At 38.1% G+C, this 18,815-nt stretch overlaps 1 long non-coding RNA gene across 1 annotated transcript in view; it reads left to right on the top strand.

The window, feature by feature from the left end:
- LOC129059090 (uncharacterized) overlaps positions 1–18,815 on the top strand; it is a 45,145-nt gene that overhangs the window by 20,593 nt on the left and 5,737 nt on the right. Inside the window, exons 3-5 of the long non-coding RNA XR_008524787.2 lie at positions 2,809–2,890; positions 5,442–5,581; positions 5,992–18,152. This is a non-coding gene — a long non-coding RNA (uncharacterized LOC129059090). The remainder of the gene's footprint in view (positions 1–2,808; positions 2,891–5,441; positions 5,582–5,991; positions 18,153–18,815) is intronic.

The following is an 18,815-nucleotide window of genomic DNA, read 5'->3' as shown; positions in this document are numbered from 1 at the left end:
TTATTTTTTGTCAGTTTATAATTTTTAGACATTTTAAACATGCTTTCAGATGATTTTTATTTTCAGGCACATTTGGGAAACATTCATCTAGAAGACCTTGAGGTCTCATCCAGCCCACATATTCTATAATTATTCAGATGCTTCTCTACCTTATCTGTGTGTCGACTAGCCTTTAAGTGTTTTATTTTTGCATTGGGAATCATATAAGTAAATTCATATATAGTGGTTTATAAATTGGGCAGTTTATGCTCAGCTTAACAACACATGCAGAAGAAAAGAGGGCTCATTTCATGTAAACTTCACTGTGGAATGAAATGCCCTATGGATCACTGGGCCCAGTAACAGTTTTCATTTATTTGCAAGCACGCTGTATAGTCTTGCAGTCTGTGGTGTTCAAAGGTTAAATTCAACAGCTAGACAAATGATGACAGTAACAAAGTTTAAATAACAAAAAGCTTGATGCATGAAAACCAAAAACCAATCTTGAATCCCTATAAAGCTACCAGTGCCAATTCCTCATTATATTTTTAACTACATCATGATTCTGCAACTTGAAATACCCTGCAAGTTGAAAAACAAATAGCCAGGACTTAGGGTAGTATTTCTCAATGACTATTCTGCTTTGAATTTTCATCTTATTTCTTTTTTACTATATATTTCAATTGAATTAAATAGAGAATTTTAATTAAGAAAAGAGTTCAGAGCCCTATTTTCTTCTCAGATGCTGTACTCTGTGGTCTAGTAAGTACTTTAATGAATTGTAACACTGCAAGATGTTTCCAGTTCCTTTACATCCTGAACTCCATTAGCATATATTTCTGCCAGACTTTCAAAATGGATTCCATTTCCCAAAATTGATATATTTAAAAAAAGAGCTTAGTGTAAAAACTTATTCCTATTCTAGTCTTATAAAGTGCCTAATTTAAGGTGTAAGTCATTCTTAACTCCAAGTAGGATTGAGCTAATTTTCTTCCTAGCTGTTTTACATAGGTATTCATACTGTGGAAGTCTTTGGGTAACTATTTAATCTTAATTTTAGGTCTCTAGATACTGCAGGTAATAACTACAGAAATATAGAATTTTGGAATTTGAAAGGATGTTCAATATAATTTATTATAACACTCAAATTTCACAAGTGAGCAATGAGATTCTGAAGGACTGAGTGACGTGCTCAAGGCCATTTAATTCATGGAAAGCCAATGCTAGTGCCTGGGAATTCAGAAGCCAGGTTCTAAGTTCTCCTCAACCCTCATCGACTTTAAGTGCCCTTATCCTAGCAAGACTTGTTGGTCCTGGATAATTTGTTTAAGGTATTCAAAAAGATCATTTTTGGTGATTTTGAAAATAAGATAATTCTGCTTATATACTATGTGCAAATATATTTTTATGTACACATATTATAATAATAATATCCATAACACATATTACATGTAGTAATAAAATGCCTCTGCACATCCAGGCTTAAAGATGATTTGCTTAAAGAAATATGTGGCTTTTGTGGTGTCTCTTTCCTTCTTTCCTCCTCTCCTCCTCCCGAACCTTTATGTCTCAGTTTAGGCATCCCTTCCTTAGGGAGCGTTTATGCGAATACTCTGAGTAGGTTCAGGAATGATTATTATATGTTCTTATAGCACCTTTTAACCTTTCATCACAGCATTTCTAACAATTGTGATTTTATGTTTGTTTGTGTGATTACTTAATTAATGTCTACCTCTCCCCCACTCTACACTGACTCTAACCATGTGAGGACTGAGGCACCTGCTGTTGCTCATGGCTACAACCTCAACTTCCCCCCCAGCTCCCCAGTACCTGGTTCAGTGCCTGGAACATAGTACATTCTTAGCATTTTTTGAATGAAATAAAAAATGAGTGAAATATCCTCTCTCCTAAAATTGACATGTTCTTGAAGTTACTGTTCTGTTTATTTCCTTCCTTCTAGTATCACATTTATGAAAATTAATTTTGATTAGTGGTTCTTACTCCACCAACTACAAATAGGCTTTATTCCAAGCACTTCCAAGTGGCCGCTGGCTGGGGTTCTCCTTAGTGGGGTGTTCCAGGGCATGCTGATCTGCAGGAATATCAAAGCCAACTTCCTGGTGTCCTGGAGCTAAAGAGAGGGAGGGAGGAGACCATGCATGATAACAAGAGTAAGACACTCTGCAGTCCTCTTAGCAGAAGTTTAGCCAGTGAGTAGAGCTCACTGTTCAATGTGGATTGTTCAATGTGGATCCTCAACATCCATCCTAGTCTGGAGGGGCATTGCCCAACACCTAAAGATGAAAGTTCCTGAGGCTCTTCTTACATACTTATAAAGTGAGAATATCCACCATTTAGTGTTAGCCGTAGGGAGATGACCATTTCCTTAGAGTGTTGAGGACATTCAATGGACACTATTGAGATAAGTCACAGTGACCCCTTGAGCAGACTGAGGCAGATGAGGTCCTGGAAGAGGAGTGAAGACGTCAGCCTGATAACTAGGTGGTTGAAGAAAGGTAGAGAGATGGGATAGCTGTGCCCATGACACCTAATCGAGGGTTGGCAGAAGATGTCACTGTACACATTTGGTCTCAAACCAAAGTGCAGAGGAAGATCAGCAAAGAGCATCCCCAGAAAGATCAGGTGTCCCCTCTTCCTTGTGGGATTGAGACCTCTGCCTGACCAGATCCACATGCATGCTCCCTGGAATGCCAGAAAGAAATGCCACCTATATGCTGTAGGCGACTTTGCCTGTGAAATACCATCTTTTGGAGCCCTGCCCTGAGTGTACATGTGCTTTGAATAAAAAACTAAGTTCCTACATTTCAGGGGAAGATTAATAGAGAAGGGCAGCCATCTTTGCAAGGGATTGCAGAGAAACTGAGAAGGTGAACCATGGACTGGAGGACAGGTACGATCCTTCTTTGTTCTGAGGCTGTGAAAGTCAGGCCTGGATTTCACAGTTTAAGATGTACAAGGTGCCCCTGCCATGTGGGGATGGTGAGAAACCCTGAGACAGATTCTGAACACAAGGTGGCTTCATGGGTCCAGGGGCAGCTGTATCAGGAAGTAAATTAGTTATACGCTAATCTGTATTGGGCTTTTTGTTATCTATGCATGCTCTGTGGAGCCTTGTGAAAGGTTGATATAAGCTGTGCTGTGGGGAAGTAAAGGAGGTTCCCATCTCCTGAGTGTTAATGGGGGTGGGTAGCCCTGCCCCTTTTCAAAGGTGGTGACAACAGCCCATCCCTATGGAGGCCTTCAGAGCCTAGCAGAGTAGTTCCCAGAGGAGGCTCACTGACAATGGTGTTGGCATTATAAGACTTGACCAGAAAGCTGGAGAACTCACTCCTGCACATGCACAAAAGCACTGTGAGATAACAGGGAACAGATTAGCTCCAGAAACCGGGCATTATGTGCATATTAAATAGGAACGTGACATCCTTGGTGCGCACTGGTTGGTGAAGGACAGACATCTACTGACAGTGAAAAGACTGGAGCTTAAGCCATATGAATTAATTTATCTGACACACAGTGTCAAGAGCACTGTGTCACAGTTCATTCCAAATGGTAGCTAACATTAATTAAGCACCTACTATCTGCCAGGCACTACTCTAATGGCTTCATGTGTATCGCCTCAGTCAATCCTCATAACCATCTTACTAGTTAGGTGCTTTTATTATCCCTGCTCTGCTGATGGCACTCTCTTGCTCAAGGATGTGAGTAAGTGAATCAGAATATGAATCCAGTGAGTCTGACTTCAGCACAGTGCCCTCAGTCATTACCTATAATTCCTCTCTACATCAGTCCGCCTCCATAGACAAAACTCAGTTTTGGCTTGAGTGTTCATATAAATAGCTCACTCAACAACAGACTACCTCCTGGTCATGTTGACATTATCTGGCACACATGGAAGAGTTCTCATCCTAAGCCAATCACCACTCACTGTACTAATTGCTCAGCAACTATAAGCACAGCACAGCAAAGGCCAACACTTACGTGTGTATGGCATGCAGGCACACACCTTGCCCACTCTTTTTTTTTCCAAACACTTTTAAAATCCTTCTCACTCATCATGTGTTCTTATCTCAATTTTTTTTCTTCAAACATGTTTACTTCCATGGCACCCTTCTCTCTTGGAGTTCTTTTTAGAGCTTTGCAAAATTTTATCAGTCTGCTTTATGGACTCCCTGCTCTCCTCCTCTTCCTGCCTTTCAAATGTTGATGTCCCAGGATTCTGTTCTCCTTCTACCTCTCTTGTCACTGTCTATGCTGTCTATGCTATCTTTGGGTAATCTCAATCACTTTCATGGCTTTGCCTATGAACAAGTTGCTCATAAATCCCATTTTTCTCTCTCATCTCACATCTTTTTCCTACTCTGGGGTTTATTGAGATTTAACTAAAAAAGATGTATGACATGTGGTCTTTTCCCTCAATGACATTTTAACTTAATTGCTATTCCATGTATTAGTGAGAAATAAATACTTACAGATGGCTGTACAGATACCTACTATCTTTAGGTATGTATTTAACTATTCAAAGTATTTTGATTTTTAGTTGACTTAAGAATATAACAATGAACATTTTGTAGTGTATTCAGATCATAACTATGTTAGATATTTAATGTGCACATTTAATTTTTATTGGTAATAAAAACCATAATACTAAAATAAGAATTAAAAGCCACTTCAGGGAATATAGAAATCTTAATTAATAATATTTTAGTTACATTTAATAGAATGATTCTTTGAAATTACCTTGTCTCAAAATTAAAACATAAAATGAACTTACATATATCCAGTTTTTAAAGCACTTTTATATATAGAAAATATACACAAAACTTAGTCATATGCAAAGTTTATATGCATAAACTTTGTTTTGCATATGTGGAAAACATATTTTCTCTGTAGCCATCTGTAAGTATAGTAACCAATAGAAAATGGAAAATTGTACTTTCTTTAGTCTGTAGATACATCCACAGGAATTTTTCCTTTTTTAAAATATAAAAATGAGTTAATTCTCTCAGAATTTTCTGTTACTAGTTAGTTCCTCTGAAGCTATATTGGCAGAGAAAAAGTGACTCTGGAATTATTCAGATAATTCCGGAAAATATTTTAGTTCCACACAAAGTGTTTAGTTTAAACCATGCAAGTTTGGGCTTCGCCTTTTCTCAAAGTTTTAAACTCAATTTTATTTGAATTTAATTTTTAAAAGTTGTCTACAGGCGATTTGGGCATAGAAGACAATTTAAGGACAAGCCGAGGAAATAAGTTATCTATTGTGACTCAGCATCATCATCTGCTGAAACCGTAAGATGACATATGCTGAAACATTCAAGTCACAATCTGTGACATCTTTACAAATTTCAATAAATAAGACAGAGCAAAATATTGTGCAAATATGCAAAATAACACTGTGTCGGCTCCTTGTAATCAGTGAGGCAAGTCTGTTTTAACTCCAGGTGTCTCCATAATCACAGCGATGGCCTTGTAAACAGGTAGTGATGTGGACAGAGCCATCTGTGCTGCTCTACAGACCCGCACAGAAGTCTACTGGAAGGGAGGAGCCCAAGGCGAGTCCACTGAACGTGGGCACTTCCCAGTAAGTACTCCAGCTGACACCCAGTTTCTCAATATTTGAAGAGAAGCTTTTGGAAATTAGGGGGCATGTGTGTGTTTGTGTGTGTGTGTGTTCCTGGAGGGGTATGTAGGGGTGCTCTTGCTAAAAGAAACCAGGCTTTCAAGGCTGTTTTCTCACTATGAATTGAACAAATATGACTTAACACTCAAATCTGAATAATTTTTTTCCAAGGTATTATGGGTTCTTCCACGAAAGCAGTAAAAACACTTGATTCACTGCATGAGAGAGCTGTAGGGAATTAAAAATACACGGTTATATTAGTTTTAAAATATTGTAGCCATTACACATGTATCTAGTTTAATGTTACCTTCTGAGTAGATTTTCTTTTTGTGATCCTCAACTCTCATAACATTTTTATTTAACTGTTTCAGTGTGATTTTTGCTGTGGTTTGGACTGCAGGGTTTGGACCAGAGCATTAAATGTGGAACAACAGTATTTTCTACCCTTGGCAGTGGTAGCATTGGAATTAAGAAAAGGAGAAAATGATCCCAGGGAAAACACAAATGAGATGTGAGGTCCAGCTGCTATTCTTACATGAGGAACCTCTTCCAATGCCATCCTTGAACATTCTAGAATTTATTTTTAATAAAAGGTGTGATTTGTATCCAGAAAAGTTTAATGCCTGGCAATATTTTTACTATTTTTCAGACTGCCAATATCCTACCTGTGTGTTACACTGACTGTGGAATGCAAAATATGCATGATTACACAGAATATTGTTATAGAGGAGATTTCATATGAAGGTTGATCTGCCACGTAGGCATTCTACAGGATTTTAAATCTTATTATATTGTTAAAGATGACATTTCATTTTGGCTTGTGCTTGGCATTCTGTTAAAAGTCAAACATTAATGAGAACTTGCAGAAAATTGTAGCCTGTTATGTTTGCAGAAGTGTGTTTTTCTGATAATGAAAGGATATTTGGAGACCTTCATGTAAGCTGTCTCCAAATGCCATAGCTTGTGTCTTCGTAACATTTCGTGATATTCTTCCCTACCCATCCCCTCTCTTGCCTCATTTCCACTTGACACCACTACTGACCAAATAGGGTAGGGAAAGGTTTTTGTTTTCTCTTTTTTACTTTGACCCAAACATAGACACACATGGTTTTCCTGAGTGCACCATAAAGAAATTGTGAAAGAACATTCAGATAAGAATTTCTTATGGGCTAAGGCAGTAACCTGCTTTATAAGCTATGGCTTCCTCATGTTCAGCTTGGCTTCTGAGTTTCCTTGCCTCACTGTGACACTAGTGATTAACTTAAGGAGTTTTACACTAGTCCTCCCATCTAATGAGAAAATGAGAGAGAACCCATTGAAAGGGGTGACAGCCAACCGGGACAGCTTCTGAAATACATAAATACATAGTAGGACACACCACTCCTAATTTTGTTTTAGTTGCATCTTTAAGACTAATAGACAAGAAAAGGGACAAGAAAGAACATTGAGAAAAAGAGAGATCAACAGGAGAAAGAATAAGAGTGTCAAAGAGGGATGCAGGAGAGCAATGATCAAGGAAGTGAGCCAGCAAGTATAGGTGTGATGACAGAAAGAAGTCTATATGACTTTCTAAAACTTTAATAAAGTTTCCATGTTTGCAAATTTTGTTATTCCCTATTGTACTACATGAGTCTGTACCTGTAGATCAATTAGAACTACCATGTAGAGAGACCCAATAAATGTAAATTCTGGGCCTTCCCCAGATTGTTCATATTTAATGTCACGAGATTTTTCCTTTCAGAAAGTTCTCATATTTCTGTTCCATTTGTGTCTGCTCTTACCTGTATCCAAATGCCACCTTATTTTCTGTTTTATTTCCCATGCTCATCTATTGGACCTGACCAGTGGTGCAGCTTCTTCACTTCTGAAAGTTGGTTTGCCTCTACCAGTTTGCCTTTGTCCTTTGATGGTAGTTACTTCTGTTTGTGTTAATAACCAAGACAAGACAATGGTTATTGTTATGGATACCATAGGTAGTCTGCATGGTGTATTTCGCAGCTTTGATTTGTTAGTGGGTAAACTCAAGTACCTTCTTAATCTCTCTAAACAAACTAGACAGGGCTCTATCAGGAAAAGATGGCACATTCAAATTGAGTAATTTGAGGAATGTACTGGTTTGCAATGATGGTTTGAATTCTTTATTCTTCCCCCACTTGTCCCCTCTGATACGTGATTTTGCAGAGTTTTTTCATTATAGGCAGGGTGACCTACCATATCTCCTTACCTCTTTTTTCTTTTGGCACTGGGCTCAACCTTGTGATTTGCTTTGGCCAAGGCAGTATTAGCAGAATGGATACAAATAGAAACCTGTGCACTGGGGCTTCCTTTCTTATGCCTCTTGCAACACCATGGGAGCATGCCCGGGATAACCTCCTGAAGGTCAAGAAGCACGGAGAACGGAGCTGAGGCTGTCTGAGATCAGCTATCAGACAGCTGTCAGACATACCCGCAACCCTGACCAAGGGTTCACTAGTTGATAGCCTAGCTGATACCTGAGATTCAAGCAATAAGTGCTTATTGTTGAATGCTACTGAAGTGTTGCAAATTTTGTTACACAGTATTGTGACTATAACATGAGAATTTAATTTGGGGACTTTTTACAAAAGTATGTGGGTAGAGTTTAGGAAAACCAGAGTTTAGAAGTAGTAATGGCAAGGTACATTTACCATGCCTATGCCTGAAGGGGCAAGGGGAAAAGGTGGTTACTAGAACTTAGAAAAAGAGAAATGTACATGGAGACCAGAGCTGAGAATTTGAAGTAAGAGAGGCAGGCAGCCTGTGATTACATTGCAGGGAGTTGGGGGAATAAATACCCTGATCTCACTCTCTCCACTGGACCCAGTGATAAATTGTTAGAGGAACTGGAGCCAAGACTGCATAAATATCCTTTCTGGGCAGTAGTGGTGTTTCAGTGACTGAGCTTAGCAGCAGATCAGAACCAGGGTCTAATAAGCCTCAGAAGGCCTGAGTATTTTCCTTTTCTTAGTGCATAGTCAACCTAGTAAAATGGCCACAGATATGTGTCTGGGAAGGACTGGGAAACACTCCTCCTTGTCTTGTATGGACCTTCCCCGAGGGTCCAAGCCTCTCCCTCAGTCAAGGCAGCGCCTCTGAGTTTGTGAATTTGATTGCCCTGGTTGGATAAAAGACCGTAAATCCCTACTCTGGTGATTTAAATTTCTGATGACCATATCCAGAATATTTCTGCCAACACACGTACAGATATACCTTAATTTACAGCCCATCTGCTTCATATCTAGGGATTCCATGATCAATTTACCATCCCCACAAATCCCTCTGGGCCAAAACAGTCTGGCCCCATTTTTCCCAGAGGCTTATTGTTTAATTGCATGTACCTTATTGCTTATGGTTAGTGCAAATGCCTTGTCTCTACCCCTCTGGGATCCCATTATTTCCACTGAAATCAGGAAGACAAATTTTAATGCAGCATCATTATCTCTGGCCAATACAGTTTTTCAGCCTCTTGGTGTTGTTCTCATCAATGCCTTGGTAAAGGAAGCATTCTCTGGGCAGCCCGTGGATTATGGTTAGAAATGTTAAGCAAATTACTTATAACAGATTCATTCCAGTCTCTCATTTACCATCAGAGCTTCTTCCTCTCTAGTACTCAAAATGTTCCAGCATTTTGACCTCAGTGATGCAGAGCAGGGGTCAGCAAACATTTTCAGTAAAAGGCTAGACAGTGAATATCTTAGGCTACGAGGACCATATAGTCTCTGTCTCAGTTGCTCAGCTCTGTCATTTTAGTTCACAAGTAATCTCAGATAATATGGAAATAAATGAATTTAGTTTCATTCGTATGAAGCTTTATTTACAAATACAGATGATGAACAGGATTTGGCTCATGGGCCATAGTTTGCTGACCTCTGACATAGATAATTTTGAGATTCAGCTTCAATTGACCAGCTTATCAGACTATTAACACCACTGCCATGTTTATGACCTAGTACATTTTTCTTTTTTTTATTTTTTATTTTTTTATTTTATTATTATTATACTTTAAGTTTTAGGGTACATGTGCACAATGTGCAGGTTAGTTACATATGTATACATGTGCCATGCTGGTGTGCTGCACCCATTAACTCGTCATTTAGCATTAGGTGTATCTCCTAAAGCTATCAAAAAACCAAACACCGCATATTCTCACTCATAGGTGGGAACTGAACAATGAGAACACATGGACACAGGAAGGGGAACATCACACTCTGGAGACTGTTGTGGGGTGGGGGAAGGGGGAAGGGATAGCTTTAGGAGATAGACCTAGTACATTTTTCTTGAATCCTGGGTGAACAGACTCTTGACAATTAATTCAGCTGGGTCAAACCTTATGCCTCATTCTTCCTGATACTCAGAATCTACATCCATTCATGTTTCCCTGCCCTGCCATACACGTTGCATCTCTTTCAGTGTGTAGACTCTATCCTTTGGAGCTGTTCTTGTATTAGTCTGTCTGAATTATGTAAGGGCTCTACCTCTTGTTAGGGTACAGAGTCCATGAGAGAATTTGGGGTGAATCATGAGAATAGGCATTAGTTTGTGAGGGGGCAACTATTTCTGGCCAGTCATCGAAAACCTTTTATTCAGGAATCAGCTAGGTTACTCTGTTTCTGTTTCACCATCCTTTCTCTCTCTCTCTCAGTATATATATTTGTATTTATATGGGCTTATTTTCCTTATGTGTGTTTAAACTTTTTTTCCTGAGCCATTTGTAAGTTGAGACTTTGTACCTTTTTATCCCTCAATAATTCAGCGCGTATTCCTAAAAAAGAACATTATCTTTATTGTCAAGATCAGGAAACTTAATATTGATACAATGCTATTATCTAATCTACCGGCTATTCAGATTTCATCAGTCTTCCTATCCAGTGTCTGTTATGGCTTTTCCCTGGTTCAGGATCTATTCTAGGAGCATGGAAGTTCTTACGTCTCTTTAGTTTCAATCTATCTAGAACAGTTCCTCAGCCTGCATTTTTCTTGACTTTGATGATTTTATTATTATTTTGTAGAATAATTGAGTTAACTAAATTATTTTGTAGAATGACATTTAACTGGGGTTACCTGATGTTTTCTAATTTTTTTTTGTATTTAGTTATTTTTGGCAAGAAAACAACTGAAGAGATGCCATCTACTTCTTAGGCCATTGTACCCAAAGCCACATGATATCAGATTGTTCTAATACTGGTGATGTCAGGATTCTCCACTGTAAATCTACTTTTTTGGTAATTAATCAATATCTATAAAAAGATATTCTGTGAATACATAAAAATATTGTTTCATAGCAAGATTTTACTTCCAGTTTTAGCATCCATTGATGATTTTTACAGTCCATCTTTCTTTCTGCATTTATTAGTTGTCATTATACTATAAGGGAGAGATTTTCCTTTTATTTACTTACTCATATCAGAATGAATTCATGTATTATTTTATTCAGTGGATTATAATCCATTACCATCATTAGTTTGCTGCTCAGATTGTCCTAGATTTGGCCAATGGGCCTTTCTTTAGGCTGGCTTCTGTGACTTTTTGATGTGGTCCTTTGATTCTGTCAACATTTCCTGACTTTCTGGATAAACAAGATGTTCCAAGCTCATCTTGTACTTTCCCTAAAGCAGCCCTGAAATCAACCATTTCTGCAAAGGATCTCTGGATCGTTTTGGTAAGAAATGGCATTTAGAAAGCAAAAACTTGGCGTGAGATTTCTCATTGCTACTATGAGTCATTGTTTTTAGGCCTTCTCAGTAGGCAGAGACAGGGTAAATGTGTGCACTATATATGTATAAATCTGTGAGGTCTGTAATATCTTAGACACAGATCAGTTATAGCAAATCCTTCTCTATTCTGAGGATACCCCTTAAGATGGTAGTCCTGTAGACTCAGGTAACTTTTAGGAGTGCTAGTTCTTGGATACTTTATAGTTCTTGAAGGATCCCTTATTAATCATATAGACACACAAAGTTTATTTGACCTAACTTAAATAACCAACAAATATTAATTGAGAAATTACTATGTCCTTCCCTCCCAGATTTAGTATTATTTTTAAAAAATCACCTAGTGATTTCAGAATGCACAGAGACGTACTGTAGGAAACACATTCACACAATTCCAAGAATATGGTGAAGTTACCAGAGTAAATAATTTATATCATATCTTTGAAGAAAACTCTCAAGCATAATATGAGATATAAAAGTTTGCCTTAAAAATCAAAAGAATTCGTTAAAATTATTTCTGCTTCTAGTTTTAGTTCTTGATTTAAAAAACAATGCACTATAACATTTTGTTGTCTGATTATGTAACTATATAAAAATTAATTCTTCCAGTGGACATTTGAGTTGTTTCTGTTTTTTTTTTATTGTGAACAATATTACTATGAATATTGGTCTATATATTTCCTGGAGTTTCTCTTAAGAATTATAAATACATTACAAATACTTTAATGCCAAGTTGTGGTCTAAGATTCATGTTTCAATTTACATCTTTACTAGAAATATATGTATAAGAATCCTCATTGCTAGTCTTACCATTTCTTATCAAACTTATTAAAAAATTGTTTTTGCCAATATCACAGTTGTGCAGTGTTATTTCTTAGTGACTTTAGTTTATATTTCTTGCAGAGATGTTTTCATTTTTTATGCCTGGAGTCTTTGGGTTGCTCTTGATAGGGGGCCACCTGAACCTCTTTGTACAGCCAAGTGGGACTGTAGTTCAGCTCTTCCACCTTGAGGAGACGAAAATAGGTTTCTGACCCATTGCTATTACCAATTTACATTGACTCCAACATAACATTGGCATTTTGTTTGCTTGTTGCTGACATTTCTAACCTTATTTTACTATTTTCCAATAGATTTTTCTTTCTTTCTTGTACCCAGCAATGAATTATAGTATTTTATCTGGGACCTAGTTGTATTAATACCGTAGTAGAAGAGAGCTCAGAGAATCTCTCCCTTTTAGGTCCAGAAGCTGAAGTCAATGATGTACGTACTGTTTTGGTTTTTTTTTTTTTTTTTTTTAAAGCAATATCCATAAAGATCACAAAACATTCCTTTCTCCAAGCCTAAACTTTCACAGTCTGTTTTGAATTTCATCCCTCTTCCAACTCAGAGCTGCATCTACTCACATTGAATGCCAGGAGAGTAGAGTAAACATTGTCAAGATTGAGAAAGGAAATTTACTTATTTTAACCTTTGCTATTTGCTCAAAAGCTTCTTGTGTCTTGCAATCCTTGGCATTCAAGATTGAAAGATTCAGGCTTTCCCAGTCACCAGTTTAATTATTCCTTCCTCAAGGCCAACAGTTAAAAGCCTTGAATCACATGATTCCAAAAGAGTAGGAAGTAGAGATAATTGGAATGGGCAATGGAGTGAGCTCTGTTTATTGTGTAATGAAATTCAGACTGGGGTATACCCTGGTGCACACTTGGGGACTCTAGAATATTTTTCCATTTCTGTTGAAGCCATGTTCACAAATGGAGCCCCAACAGATTCTTTTGGCCTCATGTTCTAACCCTGACCCCACGCACTCAGTGCTGTTAACCACATGGAATGCTTTATACTTCACCTGATACAGAAGACATTTTCCACCTGTTTTGCTGGTGCTGTGCCTTTTGCATGGACTGCTCTCCTGCTCTTCTCTTTCTGGTAAATGCTAAACCTTTCTTTCTGGTTCAGGTTAGATTTTCTCCTTTTTGATCTTTTTCTTGCTTCCATGGCACTTTTAAAACATTGAATTATGTCCCCCTGGTTTGAAAGTACATTTCAAAGCCTGGGAATGTGACTCCCCAGAGCCTTACACAGAACTGAGTATGAAATAAGTGTTAATAGTTGATAGGTGTTAAACGAATAGCTGAAAAAATGAAGAAATAAATGGCCAGATTACTGCATTTTTGGAGGGGATTTTGAGGCCAGATTGAAGCCCTCCAGAATGATCAGAAGAGTGAGAACTATCCTTAAAATCTGCTTAATGAAACCTGTGGAATGAGGAAAAGAAGCTTCTCTGGTTCTTCACAAGCCATAAGTCCAATTGGACAGTGTCGTTCTTTTGCACCCCAGAAAGTGAATGGATGGGAACTAAGTGTGTGGCTGCTTCAATTTGGTGTGTAGGTGGACATTCAGCAAGCTCTCGAGGCTCTGCCAGGGTACTCTCCCAGGAAACATCAACAACACCTAAGAGTGTGGAGCATGTTACAGATAGAGCTTCAGGACCTCATGTTCCCTGCTGGTGGATGGGAAGAGTGACCTGCAACCCTTCTAACCTGTTTCTGGTAAGGTCTTGGCCTTTACATTCTAACATTTTTCTTTGAGTTAGCTCTGACTCAGATTTCAGAAGCAGACTGATGACCACTTTGTGTCTGAGATTCTGGCCAACATGTTTTAGACATTAGGGTGTCATCAACTTTCCATCAAATTTCTGTGACCCAGAACCTCCATGCCCCTTTCACATGCTCACAATGGAGCTTTCTCCACTCCTCTTTCAGCAATTCTTTGAGTGATGCCATCTTTTTTTTTTTTCCTCCACAGAATCTCACTCTGTCGCCAGGCTGGAGTGGACTGGCGTGATCTCGGCTCACTGCAACCTCAGCCTCCCAGGTTCAAGCAATTCTCCTGCCTCAGCCTCCTGAGTAGCTGGGATTACAGGGCCTCACCAGCATGCCCAGCTAATTTTTTTGTAATTTTAGTAGAGATGGGGTTTCACCATGTTTGGTAGGCTAACCTCAGGTGATCCGCTCTCCTCAGCCTCCCAAAATGCTGAGATTACAGATGTGAACCACCACACCTGGCTGTGTGATGCCATCTTAACCCTGTGGGGCGAAACTGGGGCCTGGGAATAAGTCTTAGAGGTGTGACCCAGCTTCTTGTTTCTCTCACTGCTAGGCTTCTTCTGAGTCTTTTGATAATGAGGAGAAAGATATGGAGCAGAAGTGATTAAATGATTAGAACTCGCCTTGGCTTCCAGACACTGAAAAGCTGCTGTTGACTTCTCCGTGTGTAAACTACCTGCATGCCTGTGCTGGATAAGCCTTTGTATGGAAATTGATAGCTGAGTTCCTCATCCAAGATTTTTTCTTGCTAGTTTGACATGTTCTTAGCTGTAGTCTTAAATGTTCTCATGAAATTATTCATTTTCTAAAACAAAGTTTTCCTTCCATGAACCAAACAGGAAAAATCCTTTTCATTCTTCGGTCTCTATGGCCCAAAATTCAGCTGAAATTCAACCACTTAAAAAGTGCTAACATTGGGGCCGGGCACGGTGGCTCACGCCTGTAATCCCAGCACTTTGGGAGGCCGAGGTGGGCGGATCACGAGGTCAGGAGATCCAGACCATCCTGTCTAACACGGTGAAACTCCGTCTCTACTAAAAATACAAAAAATTAGCCGGGCGTGGTGGCGGTCGCCTGTAGTCCCAGCTACTTGGGAGGCTGAGGCAGGAGAATGGCGTGAACTGGGAGGTGGAGCTTGCAGTGAGCCAAGATCGCGCTACTGCACTCCAGCCTGGACAACAGAGCAAGACTCCATCTCAAAAAAAAAAAAGTGCTAACATTGGGATGGATTCATTCCAGTTAGGAGGTGATAGTCTGGTGATCAATTTAATCAACAAATATTTGCTAATAATCTCCCTCCTTCCCTCTTTCTCTCCATTATTTCCTTCATTCCTTTATTTCTTCCTTCTCTTATTTTCACAAATGTTTATTGAACACCAAGTGAATAATACAAGCTTTCATGTTATAGACAACTGTTAATCTAATGGTGAGGTGATTGAAAAGTACTTTCTGGGATGGGTCACTCCATTCTACTGCAAATAGACTGTAATTCCCTAGGTTTTAAGTGTTTCAGTGTTTTAAATTTGTAGGGCTCTACTAATATTGCTTAGCATTGAGTGACCTAGCATAGAAAATCCCTTCTTTCAGCTATCTTGATTTCAGACTTGATCGTTCATCTCTCAGAATAGTTCTTCACCAGTGTTCTGTTGGGTAACCTGAATAAAGACTGCAGATTGTACGCTTCATCATGTGTTTTTGTCTAGACCTGTGTTTCTCAAGGTCATCAGTCACATGAAAGTCTTGTTAAATCACAGATTTGGGGGCCTTACTACTCTGAATCACTAGCTATTAAATTTGGTTCAAGAATTTTCATTTTGAACATACTGAAGTGATGCTGATGTTGCTCATTCTGGGAAAATGTTTAGAAAACCACTGGCTTACAACATTGTGACCAACTTAGTCCATTTTCTGCAGCTGATGATGTGGTGTGTTGGGACACAGGCCATGCTACTGCAACTAAGGGAGACTCCCAATACACAAATTCAATCAAGAGAGAAGTTTATTTATTTCTAAAGTAACTGTCCAGTGGAAAGTAGTTCATTGTTAACGGGAAAGCTCTAATTTTCTCAATCTGTGGTTTCCATCGTTGTCCCAATCATCTCTATTTCTAAGGAAATGATAAGGTGTATGGAGAAGGTACAGGGCAGGCAGCACTGGCTCTTAGGAGATACCTGGATGTTGCATATATCACTTCAATTCCTACCTCATTAACCACACTGTCACTAGCTATACCTGGCTTCAAGGAGGCTGGATCCAGGTGGTCACAGGCCAACCAGAAATGTTGTGGATCTTATTACTAAAAGGAAGAAAGGGAGAACGTATCTGGGTAATAACTTGTTGTTGCTGCCTCAACAGATATCCAGCAGGTAATATCTATAAGGGCAAATGATATGAGATAATGACATGGAACCCACAAACCTTGTATGCTGGGAGGAGTTGGTTTCTGGATTGAATTTGTAAGTTGGTTTAGGATTAATTTGGAGTAGGATTTTGACGTGAGTATTAGTTAACCTGGGGTGCACTCATTAATCAGAGAGAAATTATGCAGTAAATGCTATTCTTTTATTATTAAAACTTATAGTGACACTCAAAATTTATTTTTCTTAATATGTGCTGTTGGCCAGTGGTATGGTTTGGATTTGTGTCCTCACCCAGTTCTCATGTCAAATTGTAATCCACTTGGTAGTGGATTGGTAGGGCTTGGTAGGAGGTGAGTGGATCATGGGGGCATATTTCTCCTTTGCTGTTCTCACGATAGTGAGTGAGTTCTCATGAGATTGCATTGTTCAAAAGTGTGTAGCACCTTCCCCTTCTCTCTTCCTCCTGCTCTGGCCATGGAAGATGTACCTGCTTTCCCATTGCCTTCTGCCATGACTGTAAGTTTCCTCAGATCTCCACAGCCATGCTTTCTGTAAACCCTGCAGAACTGTGAGCCAATTAAACTCTATTCTTTATAAATTACCCAGTCTCAGGTATTTCTTAATAGCAGTGCAAGGACAGACTAATACAGTCAGTCATTATTTATTTTTGTTAGTTTATCTTACATCAATAACAGCCTTTTCAGTTAAGATCTGCACTGATGAAAAGACAAAAAGTCTAGAGAGGTTATTGGTATTAGAAAAGTGTATTTTACTTCATTCAACATGGGTAGCATTTTCAAGCTCTGAAAAGGACTTTTCTATGTACTTAAAAACGTCTTAAGGCCTCATATTTCTCCTCTAATCAAGTAGCAGGGAAATGTATTTACTTCTATTCATGAACATCTAAATGCTATTGTTGGTAATTCACAATAATTTGATAAGAATTTGAAATGAAGGCAATATTAAAACTACAATGTGCACAATAATAAAAAGTGTAATGGTGGTTTTGACATTACCATTTCTGGCTAATATTAGGATTGGTGCCAAAAAGAGATTATTTTGACACTTGAAATATTATAAGAATGATGAATTACATCTACTTGACATTATCATTTATGATGATGCTTATTTCCCTTAATTTTAATTCTGAAGGGTAAGATAAAAAGTTAGTCTTTTTTGGATGATTAAAACACATTTTTAATCTAATTTCCCTAAGCCAAATAGAATGAAGATTTGAGAAGTTATGTGGAAAAGTCAGCAATATTTTTAGATTACTTTATAATGTACACACTGCTACCTTATTTACTTTTCATGTAGTACCTGGGCGTATCATTATTTTTTCCATTTTACAGGGGAATTAAGTGAGGTTTAGAGATATTAAGTACAATAATTCATTCAATAGAAAACATTCACTTGGTAGAAAAACCAGGGATAAGGTGATTTCTGTCTCCAAATCTTGTGTACTTTGTATACCACTCTGCTTCTCATTATAATTAACAAGTAATCATGATAATTTATACTTAAACATACACTCTACTATCTGTCAAATTACTCAACTTATCACCTTAGTTTCTAGTACATATTTCCAAAAAGAGAGTATGGCATGCCTTTCTTCTAAGATTAAGCTTCCTGTAACTGTTATTAAATGTGTTCATGTTTATGATCCATGTTGAATGCTGTTCATTGTGTCTCCAGATTTGAGCTCTGGGCAAAGATTAATATGCTCAAGATTTATAGATAGAGTCCAGGCTCCTGCTGGAGGGTTATTTCTCAAGTTCTAGCATCTCTGTTGACTTAAGGACCAGTCAACATGAGAAAATGGAGCCCACTAATTTTGGTAAGTTAAAAACATTTCTTTACAATTAACATTTTAAAATTAAAAATTAAACCAATTAAATATAAAGCATAGACTTTCTAAATTTATAGTTTCTTTTTTCATCTCAGTGAGATCACATTGCTTTAACCTTTCCCTAGAATAACAATATCTGGTTCAGCGATGGATATTTTGAGCTGCTGGTTAGGATTCACATCTTTTTTTTTTTTTTCTCTTAATTTCTTTAAAACCTCTAATTTGCAGGGGTTTAGGGAATATGTCAAAAGTTCTAGATATTCAGATCAATATATATCTAGTGATTTTGCAGATTTTTTTTTAACTGAAGACAACATTAATTGCTCCATTAGATACGGTTATAAGCAGACCACACTCAGAAGTAGGGAAATCAAGGAAATGTTTTATTTTGGGAGGTGAGGTTGATGGGCCTCTAAATTTACTCTGCAGTTTCATTTAACTCTGTTCTGTATCAGAATTTACACATGATAATAAAGTGTTTTATAACATGTAGCATGCAAAACATGTTGTCAGTTTCTGTTTCTTGGTGTGAAGAAAATTATCCAACGTTATAAAAGTTAAACCCTTAGAGATAAACCATTTATATCACAGTTTGTTTTTCTTAAGAAACCCTGATATCTTGTCTTTAACATGTGGCAATGTAGTCTCTTG

Source organism: Pongo abelii, chromosome 3 (genome assembly GCF_028885655.2).
Source record: "Pongo abelii isolate AG06213 chromosome 3, NHGRI_mPonAbe1-v2.0_pri, whole genome shotgun sequence".
NCBI lineage: Eukaryota > Metazoa > Chordata > Mammalia > Primates > Hominidae > Pongo > Pongo abelii.
The sequence above is the reverse complement of the archived record's forward strand: the minus strand, read 5'-3'. Positions and strand labels throughout refer to the sequence as shown.